General features: G+C 32.0%; 21 non-coding genes across 21 annotated transcripts; all 21 read left to right on the forward strand.

The window, feature by feature from the left end:
* Positions 1-919: 919 nt before the first annotated feature.
* On the forward strand, positions 920-1,009 carry TRNAY-GUA (transfer RNA tyrosine (anticodon GUA)). Its single transcript is given in 2 exon segments — positions 920-956; positions 974-1,009. It is a non-coding gene; the product is annotated as a tRNA-Tyr (tRNA).
* Positions 1,010-1,135: 126 nt separating this feature from the next.
* On the forward strand, positions 1,136-1,217 carry TRNAS-AGA (transfer RNA serine (anticodon AGA)). The gene has a single exon. It is a non-coding gene; the product is annotated as a tRNA-Ser (tRNA).
* Positions 1,218-2,310: 1,093 nt separating this feature from the next.
* TRNAY-GUA (transfer RNA tyrosine (anticodon GUA)) lies at positions 2,311-2,400 on the forward strand. Its single transcript is given in 2 exon segments — positions 2,311-2,347; positions 2,365-2,400. It is a non-coding gene; the product is annotated as a tRNA-Tyr (tRNA).
* A 126-nt stretch (positions 2,401-2,526) lies between these two features.
* Positions 2,527-2,608, forward strand: TRNAS-AGA (transfer RNA serine (anticodon AGA)). Its single transcript has one exon. It is a non-coding gene; the product is annotated as a tRNA-Ser (tRNA).
* A 706-nt stretch (positions 2,609-3,314) lies between these two features.
* On the forward strand, positions 3,315-3,396 carry TRNAS-AGA (transfer RNA serine (anticodon AGA)). The gene has a single exon. It is a non-coding gene; the product is annotated as a tRNA-Ser (tRNA).
* A 1,093-nt stretch (positions 3,397-4,489) lies between these two features.
* Positions 4,490-4,579, forward strand: TRNAY-GUA (transfer RNA tyrosine (anticodon GUA)). Its single transcript is given in 2 exon segments — positions 4,490-4,526; positions 4,544-4,579. It is a non-coding gene; the product is annotated as a tRNA-Tyr (tRNA).
* A 126-nt stretch (positions 4,580-4,705) lies between these two features.
* On the forward strand, positions 4,706-4,787 carry TRNAS-AGA (transfer RNA serine (anticodon AGA)). Its single transcript has one exon. It is a non-coding gene; the product is annotated as a tRNA-Ser (tRNA).
* Positions 4,788-5,880: 1,093 nt separating this feature from the next.
* On the forward strand, positions 5,881-5,970 carry TRNAY-GUA (transfer RNA tyrosine (anticodon GUA)). The gene is given in 2 exon segments: positions 5,881-5,917; positions 5,935-5,970. It is a non-coding gene; the product is annotated as a tRNA-Tyr (tRNA).
* A 126-nt stretch (positions 5,971-6,096) lies between these two features.
* On the forward strand, positions 6,097-6,178 carry TRNAS-AGA (transfer RNA serine (anticodon AGA)). The gene has a single exon. It is a non-coding gene; the product is annotated as a tRNA-Ser (tRNA).
* Positions 6,179-7,261: 1,083 nt separating this feature from the next.
* TRNAY-GUA (transfer RNA tyrosine (anticodon GUA)) lies at positions 7,262-7,351 on the forward strand. Its single transcript is given in 2 exon segments — positions 7,262-7,298; positions 7,316-7,351. It is a non-coding gene; the product is annotated as a tRNA-Tyr (tRNA).
* A 126-nt stretch (positions 7,352-7,477) lies between these two features.
* TRNAS-AGA (transfer RNA serine (anticodon AGA)) lies at positions 7,478-7,559 on the forward strand. The gene has a single exon. It is a non-coding gene; the product is annotated as a tRNA-Ser (tRNA).
* Positions 7,560-8,652: 1,093 nt separating this feature from the next.
* On the forward strand, positions 8,653-8,742 carry TRNAY-GUA (transfer RNA tyrosine (anticodon GUA)). Its single transcript is given in 2 exon segments — positions 8,653-8,689; positions 8,707-8,742. It is a non-coding gene; the product is annotated as a tRNA-Tyr (tRNA).
* A 126-nt stretch (positions 8,743-8,868) lies between these two features.
* On the forward strand, positions 8,869-8,950 carry TRNAS-AGA (transfer RNA serine (anticodon AGA)). Its single transcript has one exon. It is a non-coding gene; the product is annotated as a tRNA-Ser (tRNA).
* A 1,093-nt stretch (positions 8,951-10,043) lies between these two features.
* On the forward strand, positions 10,044-10,133 carry TRNAY-GUA (transfer RNA tyrosine (anticodon GUA)). Its single transcript is given in 2 exon segments — positions 10,044-10,080; positions 10,098-10,133. It is a non-coding gene; the product is annotated as a tRNA-Tyr (tRNA).
* Positions 10,134-10,259: 126 nt separating this feature from the next.
* On the forward strand, positions 10,260-10,341 carry TRNAS-AGA (transfer RNA serine (anticodon AGA)). The gene has a single exon. It is a non-coding gene; the product is annotated as a tRNA-Ser (tRNA).
* Positions 10,342-11,434: 1,093 nt separating this feature from the next.
* TRNAY-GUA (transfer RNA tyrosine (anticodon GUA)) lies at positions 11,435-11,524 on the forward strand. Its single transcript is given in 2 exon segments — positions 11,435-11,471; positions 11,489-11,524. It is a non-coding gene; the product is annotated as a tRNA-Tyr (tRNA).
* A 126-nt stretch (positions 11,525-11,650) lies between these two features.
* On the forward strand, positions 11,651-11,732 carry TRNAS-AGA (transfer RNA serine (anticodon AGA)). Its single transcript has one exon. It is a non-coding gene; the product is annotated as a tRNA-Ser (tRNA).
* Positions 11,733-12,815: 1,083 nt separating this feature from the next.
* TRNAY-GUA (transfer RNA tyrosine (anticodon GUA)) lies at positions 12,816-12,905 on the forward strand. The gene is given in 2 exon segments: positions 12,816-12,852; positions 12,870-12,905. It is a non-coding gene; the product is annotated as a tRNA-Tyr (tRNA).
* Positions 12,906-13,031: 126 nt separating this feature from the next.
* On the forward strand, positions 13,032-13,113 carry TRNAS-AGA (transfer RNA serine (anticodon AGA)). The gene has a single exon. It is a non-coding gene; the product is annotated as a tRNA-Ser (tRNA).
* A 1,083-nt stretch (positions 13,114-14,196) lies between these two features.
* TRNAY-GUA (transfer RNA tyrosine (anticodon GUA)) lies at positions 14,197-14,286 on the forward strand. The gene is given in 2 exon segments: positions 14,197-14,233; positions 14,251-14,286. It is a non-coding gene; the product is annotated as a tRNA-Tyr (tRNA).
* A 126-nt stretch (positions 14,287-14,412) lies between these two features.
* TRNAS-AGA (transfer RNA serine (anticodon AGA)) lies at positions 14,413-14,494 on the forward strand. The gene has a single exon. It is a non-coding gene; the product is annotated as a tRNA-Ser (tRNA).
* The last annotated feature ends 723 nt before the right edge of the window (positions 14,495-15,217 follow it).

Raw genomic sequence — 15,217 nt, forward strand, 5'->3', positions numbered from 1 at the left:
CCACACTGATTACCTTTTATTTATTTGGAAATGCATATTCAATGTCAACATTGAAAGAAATGTTTGTATATCTAGCAAAATATCAAACACATTTGGCACACTAGAAGGTGCAAAATTAAGATCAATTGTTAGGAGATTAATCTGTTAATCTGTGAGTTCTAAGGTAGATACAAGACAAATTGTGTTTTGATATGGCATATTTTTGATTAGTTGATTTTAATTTACATAAAGAAATTAGCTTTCCATATTTTGGTTTGCTGCAAGATTATATTTGGGCTCCATTATTTCTTGAACAATTAAACAGTTAAAAAAACAAGCTAAATTTGAAAAGTGAAAAAGTGTTGATGTTTTAAAGCTATATCTAGCAAAATATCAAATACATTTGGTCATTAGAATGTGCAAAATTAAGCCCAATTGTTAGTAGATAAATCTGTTAATTTGTGAGTTCTAAGGTAGATACAATTTTGATATGGCATATTTTTGATTAGTTGATTTTAATTTACATATGCAACGTAGCTTTTTCTATATTTTGTTTTGCTGCAATATTATATTTGGGCCCCATTATTTCTTCAACAATTAAACACTTAAAAAAACAAGCTAAATTTGAAAAGTGAAAAAGTGTTGATATTTTAAAGTATCTCTAATCTTGATGTAAATGTGGCTACAGATGGAAGATCTATGAAAACTGCTGTCTAAACTAGCTGTTGCCAGATGATAGAAAAATAACAAATTTAAGTTAAACTTCTGGTGATATTTAGCAAATCATTAAGCATGATTATTTGTGATGCTTATGCAAAACAGGAATAAACATATAAATAACTTTTGTCTAGTTTAATTACTTTATTGGGTAAGTTTTAGATAGTGAAAAGTTTTGCATGTCCACTCCATCAGATATAGTGTAGATGATTTCTATAGGGAACCTTCGATAGCTCAGCTGGTAGAGCGGAGGACTGTAGAGGAGTTTGGTACAGCAATCCTTAGGTCGCTGGTTCAATTCCGGCTCGAAGGAAACAATTTTTTTTTATTATCTTAGATGGCCATTTATGTAATTTTACACATTCTAAACCATGCAAACCATGCAAAACATAAACCCTTCTCCTAATTATGTTAAAATAAACACTTTAACACAAGTGAGGTAGTTGTGGCCGAGTGGTTAAGGCGATGGACTAGAAATCCATTGGGGTCTCCCCGCGTAGGTTCAAATCCTGCCGACTATGTGCAGATTGATGTTTTCTTTTTCTTCAAATTTTACCAAATCTTGCAGCTAGTGATGCTAAGAGTGAGAACAGGCATTAGTGCATCAAAATATTTGGGATGCCAGTCTGTTCTCTTTTTTATCTTTCACACATTTTCTTCCATTCATTGAGCCTAAGCCCAGTCACTCTTAGCAGCCACACTGATTACCTTTTATTTATTTGGAAATGCATATTCAATGTCAACATTGAAAGAAATGTTTGTATTTCTAGCAAAATATCAAACACATTTGGCACACTAGAAGGTGCAAAATTAAGATCAATTGTTAGGAGATTAATCTGTTAATCTGTGAGTTCTAAGGTAGATACAAGACAAATTGTGTTTTGATATGGCATATTTTTGATTAGTTGATTTTAATTTACATAAAGAAATTAGCTTTCCATATTTTGGTTTGCTGCAAGATTATATTTGGGCTCCATTATTTCTTGAACAATTAAACAGTTAAAAAAACAAGCTAAATTTGAAAAGTGAAAAAGTGTTGATGTTTTAAAGCTATATCTAGCAAAATATCAAATACATTTGGTCATTAGAATGTGCAAAATTAAGCCCAATTGTTAGTAGATAAATCTGTTAATTTGTGAGTTCTAAGGTAGATACGATTTTGATATGGCATATTTTTGATTAGTTGATTTTAATTTACATATGCAACGTAGCTTTTTCTATATTTTGTTTTGCTGCAATATTATATTTGGGCCCCATTATTTCTTCAACAATTAAACACTTAAAAAAACAAGCTAAATTTGAAAAGTGAAAAAGTGTTGATATTTTAAAGTATCTCTAATCTTGATGTAAATGTGGCTACAGATGGAAGATCTATGAAAACTGCTGTCTAAACTAGCTGTTGCCAGATGATAGAAAAATAACAAATTTAAGTTAAACTTCTAGTGATATTTAGCAAATCATTAAGCATGATTATTTGTGATGCTTATGCAAAACAGGAATAAACATATAAATAACTTTTGTCTAGTTTAATTACTTTATTGGGTAAGTTTTAGATAGTGAAAAGTTTTGCATGTCCACTCCATCAGATATAGTGTAGATGATTTCTATAGGGAACCTTCGATAGCTCAGCTGGTAGAGCGGAGGACTGTAGAGGAGTTTGGTACAGCATTCCTTAGGTCGCTGGTTCAATTCCGGCTCGAAGGAAACAATTTTTTTTTATTATCTTAGATGGCCATTTATGTAATTTTACACATTCTAAACCATGCAAACCATGCAAAACATAAACCCTTCTCCTAATTATGTTAAAATAAACACTTTAACACATGTGAGGTAGTTGTGGCCGAGTGGTTAAGGCGATGGACTAGAAATCCATTGGGGTCTCCCCGCGTAGGTTCAAATCCTGCCGACTATGTGCAGATTGATGTTTTCTTTTTCTTCAAATTTTACCAAATCTTGCAGCTAGTGATGCTAAGAGTGAGAACAGGCATTAGTGCATCAAAATATTTGGGATGCCAGTCTGTTCTCTTTTTTATCTTTCACACATTTTCTTCCATTCATTGAGCCTAAGCCCAGTCACTCTTAGCAGCCACACTGATTACCTTTTATTTATTTGGAAATGCATATTCAATGTCAACATTGAAAGAAATGTTTGTATTTCTAGCAAAATATCAAACACATTTGGCACACTAGAAGGTGCAAAATTAAGATCAATTGTTAGGAGATTAATCTGTTAATCTGTGAGTTCTAAGGTAGATACAAGACAAATTGTGTTTTGATATGGCATATTTTTGATTAGTTGATTTTAATTTACATAAAGAAATTAGCTTTCCATATTTTGGTTTGCTGCAAGATTATATTTGGGCTCCATTATTTCTTGAACAATTAAACAGTTAAAAAAACAAGCTAAATTTGAAAAGTGAAAAAGTGTTGATGTTTTAAAGCTATATCTAGCAAAATATCAAATACATTTGATACAATTCCGGCTCGAAGGAAACAATTTTTTTTTATTATCTTAGATGGCCATTTATGTAATTTTACACATTCTAAACCATGCAAACCATGCAAAACATAAACCCTTCTCCTAATTATGTTAAAATAAACACTTTAACACAAGTGAGGTAGTTGTGGCCGAGTGGTTAAGGCGATGGACTAGAAATCCATTGGGGTCTCCCCGCGTAGGTTCAAATCCTGCCGACTATGTGCAGATTGATGTTTTCTTTTTCTTCAAATTTTACCAAATCTTGCAGCTAGTGATGCTAAGAGTGAGAACAGGCATTAGTGCATCAAAATATTTGGGATGCCAGTCTGTTCTCTTTTTTATCTTTCACACATTTTCTTCCATTCATTGAGCCTAAGCCCAGTCACTCTTAGCAGCCACACTGATTACCTTTTATTTATTTGGAAATGCATATTCAATGTCAACATTGAAAGAAATGTTTGTATTTCTAGCAAAATATCAAACACATTTGGCACACTAGAAGGTGCAAAATTAAGATCAATTGTTAGGAGATTAATCTGTTAATCTGTGAGTTCTAAGGTAGATACAAGACAAATTGTGTTTTGATATGGCATATTTTTGATTAGTTGATTTTAATTTACATAAAGAAATTAGCTTTCCATATTTTGGTTTGCTGCAAGATTATATTTGGGCTCCATTATTTCTTGAACAATTAAACAGTTAAAAAAACAAGCTAAATTTGAAAAGTGAAAAAGTGTTGATGTTTTAAAGCTATATCTAGCAAAATATCAAATACATTTGGTCATTAGAATGTGCAAAATTAAGCCCAATTGTTAGTAGATAAATCTGTTAATTTGTGAGTTCTAAGGTAGATACGATTTTGATATGGCATATTTTTGATTAGTTGATTTTAATTTACATATGCAACGTAGCTTTTTCTATATTTTGTTTTGCTGCAATATTATATTTGGGCCCCATTATTTCTTCAACAATTAAACACTTAAAAAAACAAGCTAAATTTGAAAAGTGAAAAAGTGTTGATATTTTAAAGTATCTCTAATCTTGATGTAAATGTGGCTACAGATGGAAGATCTATGAAAACTGCTGTCTAAACTAGCTGTTGCCAGATGATAGAAAAATAACAAATTTAAGTTAAACTTCTGGTGATATTTAGCAAATCATTAAGCATGATTATTTGTGATGCTTATGCAAAACAGGAATAAACATATAAATAACTTTTGTCTAGTTTAATTACTTTATTGGGTAAGTTTTAGATAGTGAAAAGTTTTGCATGTCCACTCCATCAGATATAGTGTAGATGATTTCTATAGGGAACCTTCGATAGCTCAGCTGGTAGAGCGGAGGACTGTAGAGGAGTTTGGTACAGCATTCCTTAGGTCGCTGGTTCAATTCCGGCTCGAAGGAAACAATTTTTTTTTATTATCTTAGATGGCCATTTATGTAATTTTACACATTCTAAACCATGCAAACCATGCAAAACATAAACCCTTCTCCTAATTATGTTAAAATAAACACTTTAACACATGTGAGGTAGTTGTGGCCGAGTGGTTAAGGCGATGGACTAGAAATCCATTGGGGTCTCCCCGCGTAGGTTCAAATCCTGCCGACTATGTGCAGATTGATGTTTTCTTTTTCTTCAAATTTTACCAAATCTTGCAGCTAGTGATGCTAAGAGTGAGAACAGGCATTAGTGCATCAAAATATTTGGGATGCCAGTCTGTTCTCTTTTTTATCTTTCACACATTTTCTTCCATTCATTGAGCCTAAGCCCAGTCACTCTTAGCAGCCACACTGATTACCTTTTATTTATTTGGAAATGCATATTCAATGTCAACATTGAAAGAAATGTTTGTATATCTAGCAAAATATCAAAGACATTTGGCACACTAGAAGGTGCAAAATTAAGATCAATTGTTAGGAGATTAATCTGTTAATCTGTGAGTTCTAAGGTAGATACAAGACAAATTGTGTTTTGATATGGCATATTTTTGATTAGTTGATTTTAATTTACATAAAGAAATTAGCTTTCCATATTTTGGTTTGCTGCAAGATTATATTTGGGCTCCATTATTTCTTGAACAATTAAACAGTTAAAAAAACAAGCTAAATTTGAAAAGTGAAAAAGTGTTGATGTTTTAAAGGTATATCTAGCAAAATATCAAATACATTTGGTCATTAGAATGTGCAAAATTAAGCCCAATTGTTAGTAGATAAATCTGTTAATTTGTGAGTTCTAAGGTAGATACGATTTTGATATGGCATATTTTTGATTAGTTGATTTTAATTTACATATGCAACGTAGCTTTTTCTATATTTTGTTTTGCTGCAATATTATATTTGGGCCCCATTATTTCTTCAACAATTAAACACTTAAAAAAACAAGCTAAATTTGAAAAGTGAAAAAGTGTTGATATTTTAAAGTATCTCTAATCTTGATGTAAATGTGGCTACAGATGGAAGATCTATGAAAACTGCTGTCTAAACTAGCTGTTGCCAGATGATAGAAAAATAACAAATTTAAGTTAAACTTCTGGTGATATTTAGCAAATCATTAAGCATGATTATTTGTGATGCTTATGCAAAACAGGAATAAACATATAAATAACTTTTGTCTAGTTTAATTACTTTATTGGGTAAGTTTTAGATAGTGAAAAGTTTTGCATGTCCACTCCATCAGATATAGTGTAGATGATTTCTATAGGGAACCTTCGATAGCTCAGCTGGTAGAGCGGAGGACTGTAGAGGAGTTTGGTACAGCAATCCTTAGGTCGCTGGTTCAATTCCGGCTCGAAGGAAACAATTTTTTTTTATTATCTTAGATGGCCATTTATGTAATTTTACACATTCTATACCATGCAAACCATGCAAAACATAAACCCTTCTCCTAATTATGTTAAAATAAACACTTTAACACAAGTGAGGTAGTTGTGGCTGAGTGGTTAAGGCGATGGACTAGAAATCCATTGGGGTCTCCCCGCGTAGGTTCAAATCCTGCCGACTACGTGCAGATTGATGTTTTCTTTTTCTTCAAATCTTGCAGCTAGTGATGCTAAGAGTGAGAACAGGCATTAGTGCATCAAAATATTTGGGATGCCAGTCTGTTCTCTTTTTTATCTTTCACACATTTTCTTCCATTCATTGAGCCTAAGCCCAGTCACTCTTAGCAGCCACACTGATTACCTTTTATTTATTTGGAAATGCATATTCAATGTCAACATTGAAAGAAATGTTTGTATTTCTAGCAAAATATCAAACACATTTGGCACACTAGAAGGTGCAAAATTAAGATCAATTGTTAGGAGATTAATCTGTTAATCTGTGAGTTCTAAGGTAGATACAAGACAAATTGTGTTTTGATATGGCATATTTTTGATTAGTTGATTTTAATTTACATAAAGAAATTAGCTTTCCATATTTTGGTTTGCTGCAAGATTATATTTGGGCTCCATTATTTCTTGAACAATTAAACAGTTAAAAAAACAAGCTAAATTTGAAAAGTGAAAAAGTGTTGATGTGTTAAAGCTATATCTAGCAAAATATCAAATACATTTGGTCATTAGAATGTGCAAAATTAAGCCCAATTGTTAGTAGATAAATCTGTTAATTTGTGAGTTCTAAGGTAGATACGATTTTGATATGGCATATTTTTGATTAGTTGATTTTAATTTACATATGCAACGTAGCTTTTTCTATATTTTGTTTTGCTGCAATATTATATTTGGGCCCCATTATTTCTTCAACAATTAAACACTTAAAAAAACAAGCTAAATTTGAAAAGTGAAAAAGTGTTGATATTTTAAAGTATCTCTAATCTTGATGTAAATGTGGCTACAGATGGAAGATCTATGAAAACTGCTGTCTAAACTAGCTGTTGCCAGATGATAGAAAAATAACAAATTTAAGTTAAACTTCTGGTGATATTTAGCAAATCATTAAGCATGATTATTTGTGATGCTTATGCAAAACAGGAATAAACATATAAATAACTTTTGTCTAGTTTAATTACTTTATTGGGTAAGTTTTAGATAGTGAAAAGTTTTGCATGTCCACTCCATCAGATATAGTGTAGATGATTTCTATAGGGAACCTTCGATAGCTCAGCTGGTAGAGCGGAGGACTGTAGAGGAGTTTGGTACAGCATTCCTTAGGTCGCTGGTTCAATTCCGGCTCGAAGGAAACAATTTTTTTTTATTATCTTAGATGGCCATTTATGTAATTTTACACATTCTAAACCATGCAAACCATGCAAAACATAAACCCTTCTCCTAATTATGTTCAAATAAACACTTTAACACATGTGAGGTAGTTGTGGCCGAGTGGTTAAGGCGATGGACTAGAAATCCATTGGGGTCTCCCCGCGTAGGTTCAAATCCTGCCGACTATGTGCAGATTGATGTTTTCTTTTTCTTCAAATTTTACCAAATCTTGCAGCTAGTGATGCTAAGAGTGAGAACAGGCATTAGTGCATCAAAATATTTGGGATGCCAGTCTGTTCTCTTTTTTATCTTTCACACATTTTCTTCCATTCATTGAGCCTAAGCCCAGTCACTCTTAGCAGCCACACTGATTACCTTTTATTTATTTGGAAATGCATATTCAATGTCAACATTGAAAGAAATGTTTGTATATCTAGCAAAATATCAAACACATTTGGCACACTAGAAGGTGCAAAATTAAGATCAATTGTTAGGAGATTAATCTGTTAATCTGTGAGTTCTAAGGTAGATACAAGACAAATTGTGTTTTGATATGGCATATTTTTGATTAGTTGATTTTAATTTACATAAAGAAATTAGCTTTCCATATTTTGGTTTGCTGCAAGATTATATTTGGGCTCCATTATTTCTTGAACAATTAAACAGTTAAAAAAACAAGCTAAATTTGAAAAGTGAAAAAGTGTTGATGTTTTAAAGCTATATCTAGCAAAATATCAAATACATTTGGTCATTAGAATGTGCAAAATTAAGCCCAATTGTTAGTAGATAAATCTGTTAATTTGTGAGTTCTAAGGTAGATACGATTTTGATATGGCATATTTTTGATTAGTTGATTTTAATTTACATATGCAACGTAGCTTTTTCTATATTTTGTTTTGCTGCAATATTATATTTGGGCCCCATTATTTCTTCAACAATTAAACACTTAAAAAAACAAGCTAAATTTGAAAAGTGAAAAAGTGTTGATATTTTAAAGTATCTCTAATCTTGATGTAAATGTGGCTACAGATGGAAGATCTATGAAAACTGCTGTCTAAACTAGCTGTTGCCAGATGATAGAAAAATAACAAATTTAAGTTAAACTTCTGGTGATATTTAGCAAATCATTAAGCATGATTATTTGTGATGCTTATGCAAAACAGGAATAAACATATAAATAACTTTTGTCTAGTTTAATTACTTTATTGGGTAAGTTTTAGATAGTGAAAAGTTTTGCATGTCCACTCCATCAGATATAGTGTAGATGATTTCTATAGGGAACCTTCGATAGCTCAGCTGGTAGAGCGGAGGACTGTAGAGGAGTTTGGTACAGCAATCCTTAGGTCGCTGGTTCAATTCCAGCTTGAAGGAAACAATTTTTTTTTATTATCTTAGATGGCCATTTATGTAATTTTACACATTCTAAACCATGCAAACCATGCAAAACATAAACCCTTCTCCTAATTATGTTAAAATAAACACTTTAACACATGTGAGGTAGTTGTGGCCGAGTGGTTAAGGCGATGGACTAGAAATCCATTGGGGTCTCCCCGCGTAGGTTCAAATCCTGCCGACTATGTGCAGATTGATGTTTTCTTTTTCTTCAAATTTTACCAAATCTTGCAGCTAGTGATGCTAAGAGTGAGAACAGGCATTAGTGCATCAAAATATTTGGGATGCCAGTCTGTTCTCTTTTTTATCTTTCACACATTTTCTTCCATTCATTGAGCCTAAGCCCAGTCACTCTTAGCAGCCACACTGATTACCTTTTATTTATTTGGAAATGCATATTCAATGTCAACATTGAAAGAAATGTTTGTATTTCTAGCAAAATATCAAACACATTTGGCACACTAGAAGGTGCAAAATTAAGATCAATTGTTAGGAGATTAATCTGTTAATCTGTGAGTTCTAAGGTAGATACAAGACAAATTGTGTTTTGATATGGCATATTTTTGATTAGTTGATTTTAATTTACATAAAGAAATTAGCTTTCCATATTTTGGTTTGCTGCAAGATTATATTTGGGCTCCATTATTTCTTGAACAATTAAACAGTTAAAAAAACAAGCTAAATTTGAAAAGTGAAAAAGTGTTGATGTTTTAAAGCTATATCTAGCAAAATATCAAATACATTTGGTCATTAGAATGTGCAAAATTAAGCCCAATTGTTAGTAGATAAATCTGTTAATTTGTGAGTTCTAAGGTAGATACGATTTTGATATGGCATATTTTTGATTAGTTGATTTTAATTTACATATGCAACGTAGCTTTTTCTATATTTTGTTTTGCTGCAATATTATATTTGGGCCCCATTATTTCTTCAACAATTAAACACTTAAAAAAACAAGCTAAATTTGAAAAGTGAAAAAGTGTTGATATTTTAAAGTATCTCTAATCTTGATGTAAATGTGGCTACAGATGGAAGATCTATGAAAACTGCTGTCTAAACTAGCTGTTGCCAGATGATAGAAAAATAACAAATTTAAGTTAAACTTCTGGTGATATTTAGCAAATCATTAAGCATGATTATTTGTGATGCTTATGCAAAACAGGAATAAACATATAAATAACTTTTGTCTAGTTTAATTACTTTATTGGGTAAGTTTTAGATAGTGAAAAGTTTTGCATGTCCACTCCATCAGATATAGTGTAGATGATTTCTATAGGGAACCTTCGATAGCTCAGCTGGTAGAGCGGAGGACTGTAGAGGAGTTTGGTACAGCAATCCTTAGGTCGCTGGTTCAATTCCAGCTTGAAGGAAACAATTTTTTTTTATTATCTTAGATGGCCATTTATGTAATTTTACACATTCTAAACCATGCAAACCATGCAAAACATAAACCCTTCTCCTAATTATGTTAAAATAAACACTTTAACACATGTGAGGTAGTTGTGGCCGAGTGGTTAAGGCGATGGACTAGAAATCCATTGGGGTCTCCCCGCGTAGGTTCAAATCCTGCCGACTATGTGCAGATTGATGTTTTCTTTTTCTTCAAATTTTACCAAATCTTGCAGCTAGTGATGCTAAGAGTGAGAACAGGCATTAGTGCATCAAAATATTTGGGATGCCAGTCTGTTCTCTTTTTTATCTTTCACACATTTTCTTCCATTCATTGAGCCTAAGCCCAGTCACTCTTAGCAGCCACACTGATTACCTTTTATTTATTTGGAAATGCATATTCAATGTCAACATTGAAAGAAATGTTTGTATTTCTAGCAAAATATCAAACACATTTGGCACACTAGAAGGTGCAAAATTAAGATCAATTGTTAGGAGATTAATCTGTTAATCTGTGAGTTCTAAGGTAGATACAAGACAAATTGTGTTTTGATATGGCATATTTTTGATTAGTTGATTTTAATTTACATAAAGAAATTAGCTTTCCATATTTTGGTTTGCTGCAAGATTATATTTGGGCTCCATTATTTCTTGAACAATTAAACAGTTAAAAAAACAAGCTAAATTTGAAAAGTGAAAAAGTGTTGATGTTTTAAAGCTATATCTAGCAAAATATCAAATACATTTGGTCATTAGAATGTGCAAAATTAAGCCCAATTGTTAGTAGATAAATCTGTTAATTTGTGAGTTCTAAGGTAGATACGATTTTGATATGGCATATTTTTGATTAGTTGATTTTAATTTACATATGCAACGTAGCTTTTTCTATATTTTGTTTTGCTGCAATATTATATTTGGGCCCCATTATTTCTTCAACAATTAAACACTTAAAAAAACAAGCTAAATTTGAAAAGTGAAAAAGTGTTGATATTTTAAAGTATCTCTAATCTTGATGTAAATGTGGCTACAGATGGAAGATCTATGAAAACTGCTGTCTAAACTAGCTGTTGCCAGATGATAGAAAAATAACAAATTTAAGTTAAACTTCTGGTGATATTTAGCAAATCATTAAGCATGATTATTTGTGATGCTTATGCAAAACAGGAATAAACATATAAATAACTTTTGTCTAGTTTAATTACTTTATTGGGTAAGTTTTAGATAGTGAAAAGTTTTGCATGTCCACTCCATCAGATATAGTGTAGATGATTTCTATAGGGAACCTTCGATAGCTCAGCTGGTAGAGCGGAGGACTGTAGAGGAGTTTGGTACAGCAATCCTTAGGTCGCTGGTTCAATTCCAGCTTGAAGGAAACAATTTTTTTTGATTATCTTAGATGGCCATTTATGTAATTTTACACATTCTAAACCATGCAAACCATGCAAAACATAAACCCTTCTCCTAATTATGTTCAAATAAACACTTTAACACATGTGAGGTAGTTGTGGCCGAGTGGTTAAGGCGATGGACTAGAAATCCATTGGGGTCTCCCCGCGTAGGTTCAAAACCTGCCGACTACGTGCAGATTGATGTTTTCTTTTTCTTCAAATCTTGCAGCTAGTGATGCTAAGAGTGAGAACAGGCATTAGTGCATCAAAATATTTGGGATGCCAGTCTGTTCTCTTTTTTATCTTTCACACATTTTCTTCCATTCATTGAGCCTAAGCCCAGTCACTCTTAGCAGCCACACTGATTACCTTTTATTTATTTGGAAATGCATATTCAATGTCAACATTGAAAGAAATGTTTGTATATCTAGCAAAATATCAAAGACATTTGGCACACTAGAAGGTGCAAAATTAAGATCAATTGTTAGGAGATTAATCTGTTAATCTGTGAGTTCTAAGGTAGATACAAGACAAATTGTGTTTTGATATGGCATATTTTTGATTAGTTGATTTTAATTTACATAAAGAAATTAGCTTTCCATATTTTGGTTTGCTGCAAGATTATATTTGGGCTCCATTATTTCTTGAACAATTAAACAGTTAAAAAAACAAGCTAAATTTGAAAAGTGAAAAAGTGTTGATGTTTTAAAGCTATATCTAGCAAAATATCAAATACATTTGGTCATTAGAATGTGCAAAATTAAGCCCAATTGTTAGTAGATAAATCTGTTAATTTGTGAGTTCTAAGGTAGATACGATTTTGATATGGCATATTTTTGATTAGTTGATTTTAATTTACATATGCAACGTAGCTTTTTCTATATTTTGTTTTGCTGCAATATTATATTTGGGCCCCATTATTTCTTCAACAATTAAACACTTAAAAAAACAAGCTAAATTTAAAAAGTGAAAAAGTGTTGATATTTTAAAGTATCTCTAATCTTGATGTAAATGTGGCTACAGATGGAAGATCTATGAAAACTGCTGTCTAAACTAGCTGTTGCCAGATGATAGAAAAATAACAAATTTAAGTTAAACTTCTGGTGATATTTAGCAAATCATTAAGCATGATTATTTGTGATGCTTATGCAAAACAGGAATAAACATATAAATAACTTTTGTCTAGTTTAATTACTTTATTGGGTAAGTTTTAGATAGTGAAAAGTTTTGCATGTCCACTCCATCAGATATAGTGTAGATGATTTCTATAGGGAACCTTTGATAGCTCAGCTGGTAGAGCGGAGGACTGTAGAGGAGTTTGGTACAGCAATCCTTAGGTCGCTGGTTCAATTCCGGCTCGAAGGAAACAATTTTTTTTTATTATCTTAGATGGCCATTTATGTAATTTTACACATTCTAAACCATGCAAACCATGCAAAACATAAACCCTTCTCCTAATTATGTTAAAATAAACACTTTAACACATGTGAGGTAGTTGTGGCCGAGTGGTTAAGGCGATGGACTAGAAATATATTGGGGTCTCCCCGCGTAGGTTCAAAACCTGCCGACTACGTGCAGATTAATGTTTTCTTTTTCTTCAAATCTTGCAGCTAGTGATGCTAAGAGTGAGAACAGGCATTAGTGCATCAAAATATTTGGGATGCCAGTCTGTTCTCTTTTTTATCTTTCACACATTTTCTTCCATTCATTGAGCCTAAGCCCAGTCACTCTTAGCAGCCACACTGATTACCTTTTATTTATTTGGAAATGCATATTCAATGTCAACATTGAAAGAAATGTTTGTATATCTAGCAAAATATCAAAGACATTTGGCACACTAGAAGGTGCAAAATTAAGATCAATTGTTAGGAGATTAATCTGTTAATCTGTGAGTTCTAAGGTAGATACAAGACAAATTGTGTTTTGATATGGCATATTTTTGATTAGTTGATTTTAATTTACATAAATAAATTAGCTTTCCATATTTTGGTTTGCTGCAAGATTATATTTGGGCTCCATTATTTCTTGAACAATTAAACAGTTAAAAAAACAAGCTAAATTTGAAAAGTGAAAAAGTGTTGATGTTTTAAAGCTATATCTAGCAAAATATCAAATACATTTGGTCATTAGAATGTGCAAAATTAAGCCCAATTGTTAGTAGATAAATCTGTTAATTTGTGAGTTCTAAGGTAGATACGATTTTGATATGGCATATTTTTGATTAGTTGATTTTAATTTACATATGCAACGTAGCTTTTTCTATATTTTGTTTTGCTGCAATATTATATTTGGGCCCCATTATTTCTTCAACAATTAAACACTTAAAAAAACAAGCTAAATTTGAAAAGTGAAAAAGTGTTGATATTTTAAAGTATCTCTAATCTTGATGTAAATGTGGCTACAGATGGAAGATCTATGAAAACTGCTGTCTAAACTAGCTGTTGCCAGATGATAGAAAAATAACAAATTTAAGTTAAACTTCTGGTGATATTTAGCAAATCATTAAGCATGATTATTTGTGATGCTTATGCAAAACAGGAAAAAACATATAAATAACTTTTGTCTAGTTTAATTACTTTATTGGGTAAGTTTTAGATAGTGAAAAGTTTTGCATGTCCACTCCATCAGATATAGTGTAGATGATTTCTATAGGGAACCTTCGATAGCTCAGCTGGTAGAGCGGAGGACTGTAGAGGAGTTTGGTACAGCAATCCTTAGGTCGCTGGTTCAATTCCGGCTCGAAGGAAACAATTTTTTTTTATTATCTTAGATGGCCATTTATGTAATTTTACACATTCTAAACCATGCAAACCATGCAAAACATAAACCCTTCTCCTAATTATGTTAAAATAAACACTTTAACACATGTGAGGTAGTTGTGGCCGAGTGGTTAAGGCGATGGACTAGAAATCCATTGGGGTCTCCCCGCGTAGGTTCAAATCCTGCCGACTATGTGCAGATTGATGTTTTCTTTTTCTTCAAATTTTACCAAATCTTGCAGCTAGTGATGCTAAGAGTGAGAACAGGCATTAGTGCATCAAAATATTTGGGATGCCAGTCTGTTCTCTTTTTTATCTTTCACACATTTTCTTCCATTCATTGAGCCTAAGCCCAGTCACTCTTAGCAGCCACACTGATTACCTTTTATTTATTTGGAAATGCATATTCAATGTCAACATTGAAAGAAATGTTTGTATATCTAGCAAAATATCAAACACATTTGGCACACTAGAAGGTGCAAAATTAAGATCAATTGTTAGGAGATTAATCTGTTAATCTGTGAGTTCTAAGGTAGATACAAGACAAATTGTGTTTTGATATGGCATATTTTTGATTAGTTGATTTTAATTTACATAAAGAAATTAGCTTTCCATATTTTGGTTTGCTGCAAGATTATATTTGGGCTCCATTATTTCTTGAACAATTAAACAGTTAAAAAAACAAGCTAAATTTGAAAAGTGAAAAAGTGTTGATGTTTTAAAGCTATATCTAGCAAAATATCAAATACATTTGGTCATTAGAATGTGCAAAATTAAGCCCAATTGTTAGTAGATAAATCTGTTAATTTGTGAGTTCTAAGGTAGATACGATTTTGATATGGCATATTTTTGATTAGTTGATTTTAATTTACATATGCAACGTAGCTTTTTCTATATTTTGTTTTGCTGCAATATTAT

Source organism: Taudactylus pleione, unplaced genomic scaffold, assembly GCF_031769625.1.
Source record: "Taudactylus pleione unplaced genomic scaffold, aTauple2 ptg000050l, whole genome shotgun sequence".
NCBI lineage: Eukaryota > Metazoa > Chordata > Amphibia > Anura > Myobatrachidae > Taudactylus > Taudactylus pleione.